General features: G+C 36.4%; 1 long non-coding RNA gene across 1 annotated transcript in view; it reads right to left on the reverse strand.

Moving 5' to 3' along the window:
• Positions 1-452: 452 nt before the first annotated feature.
• Positions 453-16,864, reverse strand: part of LOC126977645 (uncharacterized) — a 29,842-nt gene continuing 13,430 nt past the window's right edge. The window contains exon 3 of the long non-coding RNA XR_007732325.1: positions 453-522. This is a non-coding gene — a long non-coding RNA (uncharacterized LOC126977645). The remainder of the gene's footprint in view (positions 523-16,864) is intronic.

The raw sequence follows: 16,864 nt of genomic DNA on the forward strand, positions 1-16,864 counted from the left end.
CATTTGGTTTTTTCCTGTTTGAGTTGGAAAGAGCCGTAGTCCGTACGACAGTTACAGGTATGAAGATGGCTTTCATCCATCTAATAACTCAATTCGATTCGATAGTTCAAAAATCTTCGAATGGCTTGTGGCTGGGTCGTGGGGCGGGTCAATCTGGTCCATGTACGTGAAAGGTTACAGCTTGGTGTGACTGGTCAATCCTGCGAACTTTGCTTTTATTTGAAGGAAAAGCGTAATGTTAAGTTTTTTTTTTGTATTAATTCAAATGTTGATACAATGTAGTGGGATGGAGCTATTGTACCCAATAACTTATTTGAACTTTAACTACATTCTTCATTTAACTACTCACTTTTAACTTCATTAATTAATACAAAACATTCGAGTTCTGTCTGTAAATAAATCAAACTTCTACGTTATCGTAAAAAAGATATTGATATCATAAACGGTATGACGCAGAAACGTATATTTAGACACTCTCAAAGGAATCAAAATATTATCAAAACTTCTTGCTGCTGCCCGCAACTGTAACAAAAATACAACCCATGCATTAAGCGTGATAAAATGTAGCCTATTATGTTGTGCCGATCTCTGCATGCAAAATAAGAAATCTATTTAGTAGTTTTTTCGTTAAGTCCTGAAATACAGACAGATATTCTATATAATACTTTTTTGACGTCTGTATTATTCGTGGAAGCGATATTTTTAAAAAAATAAATGAATAGTCTATTTTATTATATGTATAGAATTGTCGTTCAGGATAATTTAGATAGTAGAATAAAAAATATATTAAAAAAACATTACTCAAAGTTTCTTTTTTGTTCGAAAGGCTTCCAAAATTATTATGACCCTATGCTGGACGCGTCACTTTTGTGGGATTTATAAATTTTATAATACACATTGTTTGACCGACAATATATGAATTTTACTAATTTAGGTGCAGTAAGTTGTTGTGTAATAGGGCTACTTACATATAATTTGCTTTAATTTTTAACAAACCCACGGGAACTCGTTAAATTTCCGGTAGACTGAGTATTCACGATGTTGACCGGCACTACAAGATATTAACATGCCAAAATTTATTCAATTGTTAGGATATAGGATTTTTACTATCCCATGATGGGAACTATCTAATTTTCCGGCATGAAAAGTCCGGATGTTAAATACAATCATGCAATTTTCAATTAAATCGGTCCAATAGTTTCAGAGATTAGCCCGTACAAACAGACAGAGAAACAAAAAAATTGGGACTTGTTCTATTTCTCTCCTTTTTTTTCTTTAAAGTTTTATTATAAGTATAGATTTGGTTTTAGGTTTACCAGTAGGTATTACTACAATAAAACTAAGCAATAATAATAGTAAGCTGAGTGAGTATGGCGTGGCATGGCATAAAAGTCTTTCGATATGGCAATACGTAACCAACGTAACTTTTCTTTTGGTAACGGATTACTAAGTGTATTTTGTATGTGGTGGTATTTTTTTAGCTTTTTTTTATGAAAATATGGGACAAGACCAGCAAGACGTTCAGTTGATGGTAATTGCTACGCCCTGCCCATCACAATGCCGTGCCGCTAAGGACTCGAGAAAAACACAAAAATTGTGAGTGGCACTACAATTGCGCTCATCACCTTGAGACATAAGATGTTAAGTCTCATTTGCCCAGTAATTTCACTAGCTACGGCACCCCTCATAACAAAACACAATAATGCTTACACATTACTGCTTCACGGCAGAAATAAGCGGCGTTGTGGTACCCACAATCTAGCCGGCATCCTGAGCAAAGGAGCCTCCCACTTTTATGTAAGATGTAGTTATTGAAGCAAATGAGTCACTAGCTTTTTGGCTGGTTCAATGAATTTGGTGCATGCTCCGACTTAAAACCCATATATGTTGGTGTCACGCAAGGTGGCGTGCTATTCACTACAAATTTCAAATTCAAATATTTTTATTCAAAATAGGATGTGACATCACTTATTGAAAGTCAAAAAACTACCACCCATTCCAAAATGAATGCCTCAGACCTGAGAAGAATGGGCGCAACAAACTCGGCGGGCTTTTTTTTCATCGAATAAATATGTTTACAAAGTAATATTGTACAATTAAACTTATTATTTAATAGCCTGAGGGTCACTCCATTCCCAATCTGTGGTATCATTAAGAATGTCAACGGCATTCATTGCTATCTAAACGACAGAACAAGGTGTCTTAAAAGACACACCGGCTGTGGCAACTACTCTCGAGATCAATGAGAACCAGATTAAACTCGTGTCTGAAATCAAGAGTCTCGGGCCGCAAAATTTAGTCTAGTTAAACCCTTTCATTGGTAGAGAAAAGGCTAAATTCGCCTCTAAAAGCTTGGTGCAAATTTAGCCTCACATAGAGTATTTTTTCAACGTTGCGTAGAGATGTGAGTTATCTCAGCATCTTCAACCGCATATATCACGGAGAGTGCTTAGAGGTGTTGTTCAGGTTGATACCAGCAGTCATTACGTCAAAATGGGGAATTCTATCCGCATTATGTGGACGTCCGATATTCTACAATTGAGCAAAGAAAATTCTTGTATTGCACAGTCAATCTGCGGCATTAATTAACGGCTTCTTTTCCCGAACAAATAAGACTTAGGGACCTTGAAGCTAAGAGCACACCCCCAACATTATATATAATATACTAGCTGACCCAGCAAACGTTGTATTGCCATATCTTCTTAGTCGGACACTCTTGTCAGAGTGGTCGTGGTTGCGCTGACGAGGTACACGGTGGGTGACCCACCGGGTCAATATCCTTTCTGAGGGCAGATCTCCTGGCGATGTGCTTCCATTTCTGACGGTTAGAGGCGTTGCGAGTACACTGTACTATGGTGGACTCAGTAGCCTTTGTGATGACGTCTATCCAGCGGGTTGGCGATCGACCGCGTGCTCTCTTGCCTTCCACCTGGCCCTGAACTACCAGTCTCTCATATAAAGTAATTTAAAAAAAAAATGGGGTACAAAAATAGATGCATCCGATTCTCAGACCTACCAAATATATCGCAGTACAATTATTGTAATCGATTGCCATCTTGCAACCCTATAGCGGATTTGTGAATGGAGCAGAATAATATAAAAATCGTGATACAAAAATAGTTGTTGATCGTAGAAGGGTTAAAATGTAAATTTGTAGGTATGTATTTTTCAATTCTGAATCTTAATAAAAAAAAAAAAAACAATTTTGGGGTGGAATAAATAAACATTTAGGGGGATGAAAAATAGATAGTAGCCGATTCTCAGACCTACTCAATATGCATATAAAATTTGGTAAAAATCAGTAAAGGAGGAGTAAGGTAACTAACATTGTGACACGAGAATTTTATATATAAGATTAATATTATAATATTATATAGATATTCTTTGTCTTCCAACCAAACGTACGTTTTAAGAATATTTTTTTACTTACCTTCTAAGAAATAAATATAATTCAATTAATAGTTTAAATAAAAAGTTAAAAAAGTCATTTTGACGTTTTCTGATAACTGTATAATAGTTACGGAGTAATTCCCTAGTCACGCCTGCTAGAAGATTTCAGCAGATTGTTCTAGTTGTATTATTTCATGTGTGAGTTCATTTAATAAACATTAATGCAACTAAAGCGAATTTGCATACAGTCTGTGTTAGCCCTTAAGGTCTTGTAGGGGCTAAAGTGCGTAAAGCAAACAACCACTATTTATTAGTGATAGGTATCCCCTCGCCAAACATCTAGTTCACTCCGACGTTGCTGCGAATAGGTGCCCAGCGCAATAAAATACGTTCTCTTGGGGTGAGCGCGGAATGTATTTACGCAAGCAGGTGCGCGTGACAACTTCAGACTGATGTGGATGTTTGACGAGTTTTTATTACTAGCCATTTAACTAATTTAAGTTTTGGATATTAAGGTTCATGTCTGACGCTGACGCTACGCCTGAGTTCGGTTTTATTTTACGTTTTGGCACAGAAATCTCGACAAATATTTATTTCAATTTATGTATTACTAGCTGACCCGACAGACGTTGTTCTGTACATAACAAATTAAAAACAGTTTTTTTTTTATGAATTTGTCAATAATATAATTTACAGACCCTAAAGACCAGAAGGAAACTTCTTGGGGCTAAAACATTATATGGATTATGTAACAACAAATATGACTGCAGTGATTTAGTACACAATCTAAACTTCCAGGTCCCAAGAGTTGTATGTCAGCGCAGTGTACGTAAGCGTCCCCTTTTTGCAGTTAGCCCAATTCGAACCAACTCCGGCAAACGCGCGCCTCTGCAACGCCTATTTAGCACATACAATGAAATCTTTTCAGATATTGACATATTAGGTATATCGGAACGACAATTCAAATCAGCAATTAATAGCACATTGAAACAGCATCAACTTAATTAATGTTATTTAATTAAATTTAAACTTAAATCTCATTGTTATGAAATTAAATATTCTCATTGGAGACTTATATGTAACATCATAATAATATTGTAAGCTACATCTGTTTGTAATAACTACTTTTCTTTCTTGTTACCTAACACTTAAATAGTAACCCGTGGACACTGTCGTTGGTTATGCACTCAGTACTATTTATGTTATTTCTTCCTCTAATGTAATCATCTAGTGTGTAATTGTTTTGTGTCCCAAATAAAATAAAATAAAATAAAATATTGCATAACATCAAGAGTTATTTCATAAAATATGCTCCCTATTGTTATAATGAAATTGTTTCACAGCAGAACAGTCTAACCGTACGTCAATAAAATTTCTCATAGAAAATATGTCCATACAAAACAAATATTGAAAATAAAAATAATTATGGGTCCCAATTCGATATAAAAACTATCCTATCTCTCAAGTTGGACCAAACTGCACTCCATGAAGTAATCCCCATTAAAATCCGTTCATTAGTTTAGGAGTCCATGGAGGACAAACAACGTGTCACGTAATTTATATATATTAAGAAGATGTAAAATTTATGTTGGCATTCCGAGTTGATATATTTGTTGTCATGTAACAAAAAAAAGTTTGTAGGTACTTATGTTACGCCAAAAAGATAAACTTCTTTGGCGTAACAAAAATAGTTTAAATGGTTTCCTCGTACTTTTTTACGAATGTACAGAGAACAATATTGTAATAAATAAGGCATTAAATACAACCAATGTAAATATTAATGTATCTAATAATAAATTATGAATCATATCTAAAGATAACGTTTATTTAAATATGATTAAATTATAATTATAATTTATACATATTTAAATTAATTTAATTCTCGTCCATTGGTGGTTCAATAGACATATGTGTTACAAGATACTTTTAGTAGCTGAAGCTTAGATAATTAATATATCTAGATAGAGTCTGGAACAAAAAGGTAGAGATCTTGAATACTGTCAAGAAACGCAAGCTGCAGTACTTTAGTCACATAATGCGTAATGATAAATACGACCTGCTCCAACTCATCTTGCAAGGGAAAATCCAGGGAAAGCGTCCACCCGGAATAAGGCGTACTTCGGACTCCGGACATGGTTCAACTCAGCACAGGATCCCTGTTCCGAGCTGCTGTGTCTAAGATAAAAATAGTACTAATGATAGCCGATCTCCGGTACGAAATGGCACCTGAAGAAGAAGAAGAACATAGTGTCTTGCTGTTAGAAAACCGATAAAAACGGGCCAGGAATATTAGTTTAATGTGCGTGACAAGCTACGTCTTGCATTCGCTATTTGTATGACACTTTGTGTTAGTGTGCGTACATTGCTCAAAATAGAGGAAAGTTCTAAGCTCAATTTTTTTTGACGTGTTTACAGCTGACGTAGTCTATCTAGACGTATAAGTGATCTAAGAGCTGAAGTATGATACAAATGGTCTAGTTGAACAACTAACGTCTGGGTTATTATCAGAGTCATAAATGCACTCTGATAATCTTTCCGTAACGCACCAAAAGAAGTATGTCAAACTTGAAATGCGTTTTCCCACAAAATTGCAATTTTGAGATATTTCAGTTTATGATTAAAGGTGGATATATCATGATTTAAATAAAAGTGGTTTAACCCAGTTAATAGGCGCCACTATACAAAAATATGTTACATAATATAGTAGATTCATCGTGCACCTCTTACGAATAAAATGAGACCTTCCCACCAACCGCACATAAATATATACAGCGCCTTCTTAGCAACAGCTAGCGCCATCTATGTTGCACAGTGTATTATAAACGAACAGAACGGTAAGTTCAAAGTCAAAGGTATTTATATGACACTGGCAATGCCCCGCGGTTTCACACCCGTACATACCGATCTCGTTGTAGAGGAAAGTCTACTAAGTCGAGGTATAGATTTATTTTTTTTAATATAAAAGTTTTATTTCACTATGTTTTGATGACTATGTTTTGTTTATTTCACTATGATTTTACTATTGCATTATTTTCTTTAGATTGACATTTTTAAATTCGTTATATCTTTTGAACGAAATGTTCGATTTTAATAATTTAATAAGTATTCTACAGGTATTAAAACAGTCTTTAATAGAATATCATTTCAATCATCATCATCAAAAACATCCGAAACATCCTCAAGATGTTCCACGAGATCAAGTCATTTGACCACTTGGATGTGACACGACTATTGAAGGATATTCTTATTCTAAAGACAGAACTACAACACCTACGTAATGATTCAATTTGTAAACTAGAGATGGATAATTTGAAGACGAGTACTGTTTCGGAAGTATGTTCTCGCATCGGGCCGTCTTCCGACACGCGAAATGTACCTGTACCATCGCGAAATAAGGTCGAGAATGCCGGAACAAAGCTACTGAACCGTGCGATACTTACCTCACCCCTGCCGAGGCGCAAGCGCTCTGACTCACTGGACACGGTTGTATCGCCACCGTCTTATCGCGATATTGCAAATCGAACATCGATGCAACGTATAAATGTCGACCCTATGCGTTCGGGCCGCAAAGCTGTGATTGAACATGATGACGACGGATTCACACTTTTTGTGAATAACAGAAAAACGCGGCAGCTACGTAACAGCAACAAATGTGGCACTGCAACGGATCCTAGTAAATTAAAAGTAACACAGTCACCGAAGCTATCTATTTGTCGAGATTGGAGAGTACGTGTACTGGTGAGGACGTCAAGGAGCACATAGAATCGCTCAGGAGGAGCACAAGCTATTGACGTTGATGTTACTACAGAGGAAAGAATTGGATTTTAGGTCCTTCAAGATTATTGTTGCAAAACAGAATCTGGGCACATTTTTTAGCAAGGAGTTCTGGCCTGCAGAGTTGGTTTTTAGAAAGTTTAGGGAACGTTTTTCTAACGTAATTAAAAGTAATTAATATGAATAAAACACCCATTACGATGAAAATGATTACGTTTAATTGTTAAAATATCAAGACGCCCATGCAACATATACGGGATTTGTGTGGAGTGGTGGATCTGGTCGCCCTACAGGAGACCTGGCTTTTGCCAAATGACCTTGGAATGTTGGACACCATTGATAAGGATTTTAGTTGCATGGCTAGGTTAAGTCCAAGTTTCCTAACGTTTCTATTGTGAACTGCTCTAGTGATAGAATGATAGCTATTCGAGTGGTCAATGGTGCACGGTCATTTATGGTGTTTACTGTGTACTTACCAACTGACAAGCAAGACAACGTTTCCCGAATTTACAGATTGCTTGACGCAGATGAGTGCCATCATTGAGGAAAATGACATTTCACTAGTTTATATTTTAGGTGATTATAATGCCCACCCTAGTACCAACTTTGGATATCAATTATTGATTTTTGTGATGAGCCTGAACTTTTATGTGCGGACATTGACGTGTTAGATATAAAGTCAGACACACATACATTTGTCAGTGACGCGCACGGTTCTCGTAGGTGGTTAGACCATTGCGTGACGACTCAGGCGGCGCGCGACACTATTGTGTCTGTCAGTGTGATGTACGGTGTGTACACATCAGACCACCTACCATTGTGCGTGGAGTGTAAGATTGATCTCTGTTTAAGTGTAAACTCAGTCGACAGCCGGGCACTGCCCGCTCATAATTATAAGCTACGTTGGGGGAATAGAAATGTTAGTCAAATACATAGTTATTACCAATATTGTAAGTGTGAACTTGAGAGGGTGAATATGAATGAATGTGTAAATTGTATAAATGAGTGCAGTAGTTGTGTAAGTACCGATGGCCACGACTGTTTTAAAAGTATTGACGAATATTACGATAGGATTATTAAAGTTTTACAAGTAGGTGCCGTAAAATGTTCAGATGTGCGCCCTATAAATAAAAATCGGAAGCCTGTAACCGGATGGAACCTTCATGTCAAGGAAAGTCATCAAGTGGCTCGCCTTGCTTATGAATGCTGGTTATTGACTGGAAGGCCGTCCACGGGTGACATGTATGAAAGAATGGTAGATAGTAGAAAGGTATCTAAAAATAAAGTGAAATGGTGTGTTCATAATGAGGAAATGATTAAGATGGACATTTTGGCTATGTATAGGAGATAAAAAAATTCCCTAATTTTTGGAATGTAACAAAAAAATTGCAACACAAACATAGTCTACCTGTATCTGTGGATAGCTTGCAGGAGCCCAGAGAAATAGCAGTACTATTCTTTTTTTTTTATGGAATAGGAGGACAAACGAGCGTACGGGTCACCTGTTGTTAAGTGATCACCGCCGCCCATACTCTCTTACAACACCAGAGGAATCACAGGAGCGTTGCCGGCCTTTAAGGAAGGTGTACGCGCTTTTTTTGAAGGTACCCATGTCGTATCGTCCCGGAAACACCGCACAAGGAAGTTCATTCCACAGCTTTGTAGTAGGTGGAAGAAAGCTCCTTGTAAACCGCACTGTGGAGGACCGCCACACATCCAGATGGTGAGGGTGATATCCTAACTTGTGGCGTGTCGTGCGAAGGTGGAATTCGGCGGCAGAAATTAGGTAAAACAGCTCTTCGGAACACTCCCCGTGATAAATGCGGTAGAAGACACACAATGAAGCGACGTCTCTACGCAACGCCAAGTGATCCAGCCGTTCACAGAGTACTGGGTCCCCCACAATTCGCGCTGCTCTGCGTTGCACGCGGTCAAATGGATCGAGCTGATACTGGGGTGCGCCAGACCAGAGATGACAGCAATACTCCATGTGTGGCCGGACCTGCGCTTTGTACAGCGCTAGAATGTGGGCCGGCTTGAAGTATTGCCGTGCTCTATTAATGACGCCCAGTTTCTTTGAAGCCTATTTGGCTTTGCCCTCCAGATGGCCACGGAATTGGCAATCGCTCGAGATTTCGAGACCCAGTATTCCGATACTAGGCGAGGCTTTTAGGGAAGTGTTGTCGAAGAGCGGTGATGCGACAAATGGGGTTTTTTTAGTGGTAAACGCGCAAACTTGAGTCTTCTGGGGGTTAAATTGGACAAGGTTCAATTTACCCCATTCCGCGACCTTCTCAAGAGAGGACTCGATAGAAGACACAAGTTTCTCCCGGCACTGGTCGACGATTTCCCGAGAGAGACGTGCATGGCCCGTGTATACGGCATCACCAGTGCTGTCATCTGCATAGCAATGAATGTTGATATCTCCTATAGTTTCAAAGTTAGCATTTTAAATTAAACAGATCCATAATCATTAATAATCACTGGTCATTTAGCTAATGATTGGTGAGCGACTCAATGTCTAAATTTCCATGAACGTGATACAGGTAATTTACTAATTACCTCTATCACATTCGTTACTACGATTAAAAAGACAGTTTCTGTATTTATTATTTATTTTTAAAACATGATTTAAATAAAGTATATAATAAAACATCATTGCAGATTGTATCATTTTCAAAATATTTGATGAAATCATTCAAACTCTTTTTATTAAACTTAAAGTATAGATACATTATGCAGTACTCGCCACACACTGCGGTATATTCATTCTGTACTCTTGCAGTATTGTAGTTATACATTCTGCAATTCCTTTGTAAAAACATCAGCTGGAATCCCTGAGGTGGACGACCATATGAATCGAAGTATTGTCCAATACCCTGCTCATCAATGTGTATTGCAACCCAGTGAGTGCCTGGCTTATTATCACTATCTAAATTGCTGACAATATAACAGGGCGTTACAACATATATCGGCAATCGGTTTGCCGCGTAAACATTATTTTTAATACTGGGATCGATTTTGTTCAAATAATTCTGTATCTCGATTGTATTCATATTAATTGAGAACAGGGTCTTGTCAGTTGCGAGGATTGAATAGTTATGTGGATCATAATAACATAAGCACTCAATAAATAAGGCTTTAATGTATCTTATTCATGTATTTAAAACTTATATGGTTACAATAAAACAAAATATCATTACAAGCGATTCAAATATAAATCTATGAACATTTGATGAAATTATATTTTCATCAATTTTATTATAATATAAAAGCTGATTGAAAACGAACTTTGTACCTACATACTTACGTAGTCATTAGTACAATCTGGAAATGTTGACTCCATTAAACTATCAATAATTGAACTTATCATTTAAGTGCCATTATGTTTCACCATAATAAAACAAAATATCATTTTATATACATATTTTTATTATATAAATTTATAAGGTAATCTAGTATTTAATCAACATAAAAATACACAAGGATACAAACGATTCAAACATTAATTATTATATTCTAACTGCTGTAATCTACAGAAATATTACGATTTTTATCAATTTCAATAACATTATCGAATTCCGCATAAACAATACAGTTAATTGTTTGTGTAAGAGCTGATTCAAAACGAACTTCTAATCTTACACTACCATGTTTTATAAGATTCCAATGACTTGAAGAATTTGCTGATAAATCGGGTGTTAAGTCGAAGGCTAGCAAGCAAAACCCTTTGGCATAATATTATACAACCAATAATCCAGATATTAAAGCAAGTATTGTCGAAAGATTTCAGAGAACTCTTAAAATGAAAATGTGGCGCTATTTTACACACAAAAATACTCATAAATACATTGATGTTTTACAAGATCTAGTGCATTCATATAATCATAGCTTTCATTCTAGTATAAAAATGTGTCCATGTGATGTTAATAATACAAATATAATGAGTGTATGGCAAAATTTATATGATAGAGAAAGTAAGATAAAAACATCAATTAGTATGGTGAATCCAAGAATTCACGTTGGAGATTATGTTAGAATAACAAAACATAAACATATTTTCCAAAAAGGATATGAATCAAATTGGAGTGACGAAATATTCATCGTATCTACCATAATACACCGATCTCCGTTTGTAGTATTTACTTTAAAGGATTTAGAAGGCGAAGAGATAGTTGGTACTTTTTATGAAAAAGAGTTACAAAAAATCATATTCGACCCCACTACTAAATACAAAATAGATAAAATAATACGCTCTCGATATACCGGTAACAGAAAAGAATTGTTGGTGAAGTGGAGAGGTTATCCAAATAAATTTAATAGCTGGATATTAGCTTCTACTTTGAAAAAAATATGAATAAAGATTGTTTTTATTTAACTTTACTAAGCAATAGTTCTATGGATTATTTTCCTGATAATACAACAACATTATTTTCTACGAAACTGCCAAAACCAACAATACTAGAAGGTGAATGGAGGGTTGGAGTAGTAGAATTTCAGTACCCATGCACTATGTTCACCGTTCAAGAACAAGAAAACATTATTTATATAACAAAGTTCATGCAAGTACCCAATGAAAGTAAACCGTCATATGTTTATTACAAGACACATATTCCAGCCTCAAATTACGATAACATAAATCATATTTTGATGGCACTGAATAACACTCGAGAAAAAATTAAATTTAAGTGCGATGAGGTTTCAAGGATTGTAGTTGCTACGATAACGGATGAATCCATAAAATCTGTAACTCTATCACCTAAATTATGTCTTCAACTAGGGTTCGAACCAAACAGGAACCTCGTTGAAAAAAATTTTGGAAAGTGTCCAGCTAATTTGCATTTGGGTTTACCGTCTCAATTATTTGTTTATTGTGACATAGTGGAGCCTCAAATCGTTGGAGATGTTATGACACCCCTTTTACGAATAATACCATTGGATCCCTCAAAATACATATATGGAGCGTACAAAATGCACGTTTTCTCTCCTCCCCATTACCTACCTGTGATGCGTAGAGAATTTGATACAATTGAAATAGATATAAGAACAAGCACCGGTCAAAAGATACGATTCCAATTTGGAACAGTGTGCATCAAACTCCACTTTCAAAAATTATAATGTACGGCAAACGTGATAATATTTCATGTCCATATGAACACTATTATACTCACCAGGCCGGATCGGGTATCGGAGTTATTTATAAAGGAGCACCGTATCAAAGAGGTCATGGAATCGGAAGTTTTCTTGGGGGGCTGTTTAGATCTATTTTACCACTACTGTCTAGTGGTGTTCGAACTATTGGTAAAGAAGCATTAAGTACCGGTGTAGGTATATTATCAGATATGGTTAATGCACGCCCCATGGAAGATTCAATAAAAACTCGTCTAAAAGAAGTCAGCTCAAATTTGAAACGAAAAGCTGATGCTAAAATAGATAATATCAACATGTTTGGATCTGGGTATATAACAAAACGAAAACGTCGTTCTGCGATCATTCCATCATTGACTGCGAAAGCAAAAGCTATTAAGAAATTAAAATTGAATCAAAAACAAATCAAAGATATATTTACTGATTAAATATGTCATTTTTACATAGTCAGTCTTGTGAATGCATTAAGTCCGAATTGGATTTATTTGCATTACAATCAACTCAAACTAGCATTGAAAGTGGACTATGAATTCATTATAAGCCCATTTCATCACTTGCTGATGATGGACCAATAGAAATTTCAAGTACCTGGGGCAGGTGATGACTATGTGGATTTATCCCATACTTTACTCCATATAAAAGCTAAAGTTTTAAATCAAGATTATACATAACTGACAGTACCGACAGTTGTGGCCCCAGTTAATAATTGGTTACATACACTTTTCAGTCAACTTGATGTATATTTAAATCAAAAACTTGTATCGCCACCGAACAATACATATGCATATCGAGCTTATATTGAAACTCTATTGAATTATGCAACTGCTGCAAAAGAATCTCATCTCACTTGTGGTCTATGGTATGAAGATACAGCTGGAAAAATGGATGCAACTGATGAACAAAATAAAGGATTTATTAAAAGACAAGAATTGGCTAGTGAAAGCAAAGAAATAGAAATGATAGGACATTTACATGGAGATTTATTCAACCAAGAAAAATCTTTGATTAATGGCGTTGACATGTGCGTAAAGTTAGTTCGTTCTAGAGAAAATTTCAATCTCATGGCTTCATCAACTGACCATAAATTTAAAGTGTCTATTACAGATGCAACTCTTATTATTCGAAGAGCACGAATCAACCCAACTGTGCTACTTGCACATCAAAAAGTTTTATCATCTACCACAGCAAAATATCCAATCACGCGAGCAGAAGTCAAAGTTTTAACTATACCATCAGGCATTCAGGGGAAAACCCTTGATAACATATTCCTTGGTCAAATACCCAAAAGGTGTATAGTCGGTTTTGTGAATAATGCATCCTTTAATGGTAGTCTCACAAAAAACCCATTCAATTTCGAAAATTATGATATTAATACATTTTGTTTATACATAGATGGACAACAGATACCTTCAAAAGCCTTACAGCCATCGTTTGACAATAATATTTTTACTACGGTCTATCATACGTTATTCTCAGGAACAGGTATACATTTCCTAAATGAAGGCAATGGAGTATCAAGAGAGCAATATGCCAAAGGGTTTTGCTTGCTAGCCTTCGACTTAACACCCGATTTATCAGCAAATTCTTCAAGTCATTGGAATCTTATAAAACATGGTAGTGTAAGATTAGAAGTTCGTTTTGAATCAGCTCTTACACAAACAATTAACTGTATTGTTTATGCGGAATTCGATAATGTTATTGAAATTGATAAAAATCGTAATATTTCTGTAGATTACAGCAGTTAGAATATAATAATTAATGTTTGAATCGTTTGTATCCTTGTGTATTTTTATGTTGATTAAATACTAGATTACCTTATAAATTTATATAATAAAAATATGTATATAAAATGATATTTTGTTTTATTATGGTGAAACATAATGGCACTTAAATGATAAGTTCAATTATTGATAGTTTAATGGAGTCAACATTTCCAGATTGTACTAATGACTACGTAAGTATGTAGGTACAAAGTTCGTTTTCAATCAGCTTTTATATTATAATAAAATTGATGAAAATATAATTTCATCAAATGTTCATAGATTTATATTTGAATCGCTTGTAATGATATTTTGTTTTATTGTAACCATATAAGTTTTAAATACATGAATAAGATACATTAAAGCCTTATTTATTGAGTGCTTATGTTATTATGATCCACATAACTATTCAATCCTCGCAACTGACAAGACCCTGTTCTCAACTAATATGAATACAATCGAGATACAGAATTATTTGAACAAAATCGATCCCAGTATTAAAAATAATGTTTACGCGGCAAACCGATTGCCGATATATGTTGTAACGCCCTGTTATATTGTCAGCAATTTAGATAGTGATAATAAGCCAGGCACTCACTGGGTTGCAATACACATTGATGAGCAGGGTATTGGACAATACTTCGATTCATATGGTCGTCCACCTCAGGGATTCCAGCTGATGTTTTTACAAAGGAATTGCAGAATGTATAACTACAATACTGCAAGAGTACAGAATGAATATACCGCAGTGTGTGGCGAGTACTGCATAATGTATCTATACTTTAAGTTTAATAAAAAGAGTTTGAATGATTTCATCAAATATTTTGAAAATGATACAATCTGCAATGATGTTTTATTATATACTTTATTTAAATCATGTTTTAAAAATAAATAATAAATACAGAAACTGTCTTTTTAATCGTAGTAACGAATGTGATAGAGGTAATTAGTAAATTACCTGTATCACGTTCATGGAAATTTAGACATTGAGTCGCTCACCAATCATTAGCTAAATGACCAGTGATTATTAATGATTATGGATCTGTTTAATTTAAAATGCTAACTTTGAAACTATAGGAGATATCGAAAAACGCAATCAGCGCAATCGCTCGGAAATACATCAAAACCCCCAGTTTGACACCAAACTTCTTTTTTTTTTTTTTAGTAGGCATCACGAGCAAGTGAGCCAGAATCGAGGAGCCAGAACCGGCGAATCCCTACTACTCACGTCTGCTTATGCTTGCTTTCTGGATCTGAGCCGCGCTTTTGATCTAGTGAATTATGAAATTCTCTGGAGCAAATTGCGCGCCTCAGGTGTCCCTGAATCAATGGTAGAGGTGTTGAGATATTGGTACGGGGGACAAACGAATCATGTGAGGTGGGGCGACACGACCTCTGATGCCTATAGGTCAGAAGGCGGAGTTCGTCAGGATGGACTATCCTCTCCGGAGCTTTTTAACATGTATGTTAGCGACCTGATAGGCGGGCTGAGGAGCACTGGAGTCGGCTGCCATATCGATGGTGTTTGCTTTAACAACCTGAGCTATGCGGACGATATGGTGCTCCTTAGCCCGTCGATCAAAGGTCTCAGAAAGTTATTGTCAGTCTGTGAGAGTTATGCCAAATCTCGCGGACTGAAGTAGAATGTCATGAAGACTAAAATGCTTGTTTTCAAAGCGGGAAAGGGTCCAGAGAGAGCTCCCGAAGTGTATTTTAATGGAACAGAGGTTCGGGTTGTTGAGCAGTTCAAATATCTTGGACACATTGTCACTGACGATCGCAAGGACGATCTCGACATGGAGCGGGAAAGGCGGTCATTGTCGGTTCGGTGCAACATGCTCGCGCGCAGATTTGCTAAATTTAGTGATGAAGTGAAGGGCACCCTCTTCACGGCATACTGCTAGTGTTTCTATACCTGCCAGTTATAGTACCGATACAAGAGGGCGTCCTTCAGCACCATAAGGGTGCAATATAATGATGCTAATCGCATTCTTATGAAGTTACCGCGGTACTGCAGCGCGTCGAGCATGTTCGCCGAGGCGGGAATGCCCGATTTCTTTGCTGTCATCAGAGCTCGTATATCTTCCTTCTGGGAAAGATTCCGTAGCTCTGGTAACAGCATACTCCAGGTTGTGGGCCAGGACCTGCGTAGTGCAATGATAGCCCATTGGCTCTCGACACATTGGGAAGCAAATAGAAAATAGCTTTTGACACAAAGCTGTTTTCTTTTTGCTTTTATCTGACTGAGTTATAAATGTAAAAAAATTGTATAATTGTTAAAATAAATTGTTTGTGTACCGGGCTATTAATAGGAAAAATGAGACCTGTTTGTGACAGAGAAAATCTAACCGTCCACGTAGTGTTCGTACGAAAAAGGTGCTCAAAGCAGTAAGGGAAAGAATTCGAAGGAATCCTGTCCGAAAGCAAATGATTTTATCTCGGGATAAAGATAGCACCTAGGACCATGAGGCGTATTTTAAAAGATGGTTTAGAAGTTGCAGCCTATAAGAGACGTACTGGTCATTCCTTAACTGATGATTTAGAAATGAATAGGGTGGTAAGATCGAAACTGCTCCGAAGCGGTACGGAAAGGGAGGTCACAGTAAAATTTTGTTTACGGATTAGATTTTTTTGCAATGGAGCAACATTTGAACAAACAAAATGACTGTATTTATTCTCAAAGCTCTATGGAAGCTTCCCAATCAGTCGACAGAGTGCAACGTAGAATGGTGAGTCAATGGTGCTTCCAGCAAGACTCGGCGCCGGGTAATAAAGCTCGGTCTACGCAGTCT

This window comes from Leptidea sinapis, chromosome 2 (genome assembly GCF_905404315.1).
Source record: "Leptidea sinapis chromosome 2, ilLepSina1.1, whole genome shotgun sequence".
In the NCBI taxonomy this organism is placed as follows: domain Eukaryota; kingdom Metazoa; phylum Arthropoda; class Insecta; order Lepidoptera; family Pieridae; genus Leptidea; species Leptidea sinapis.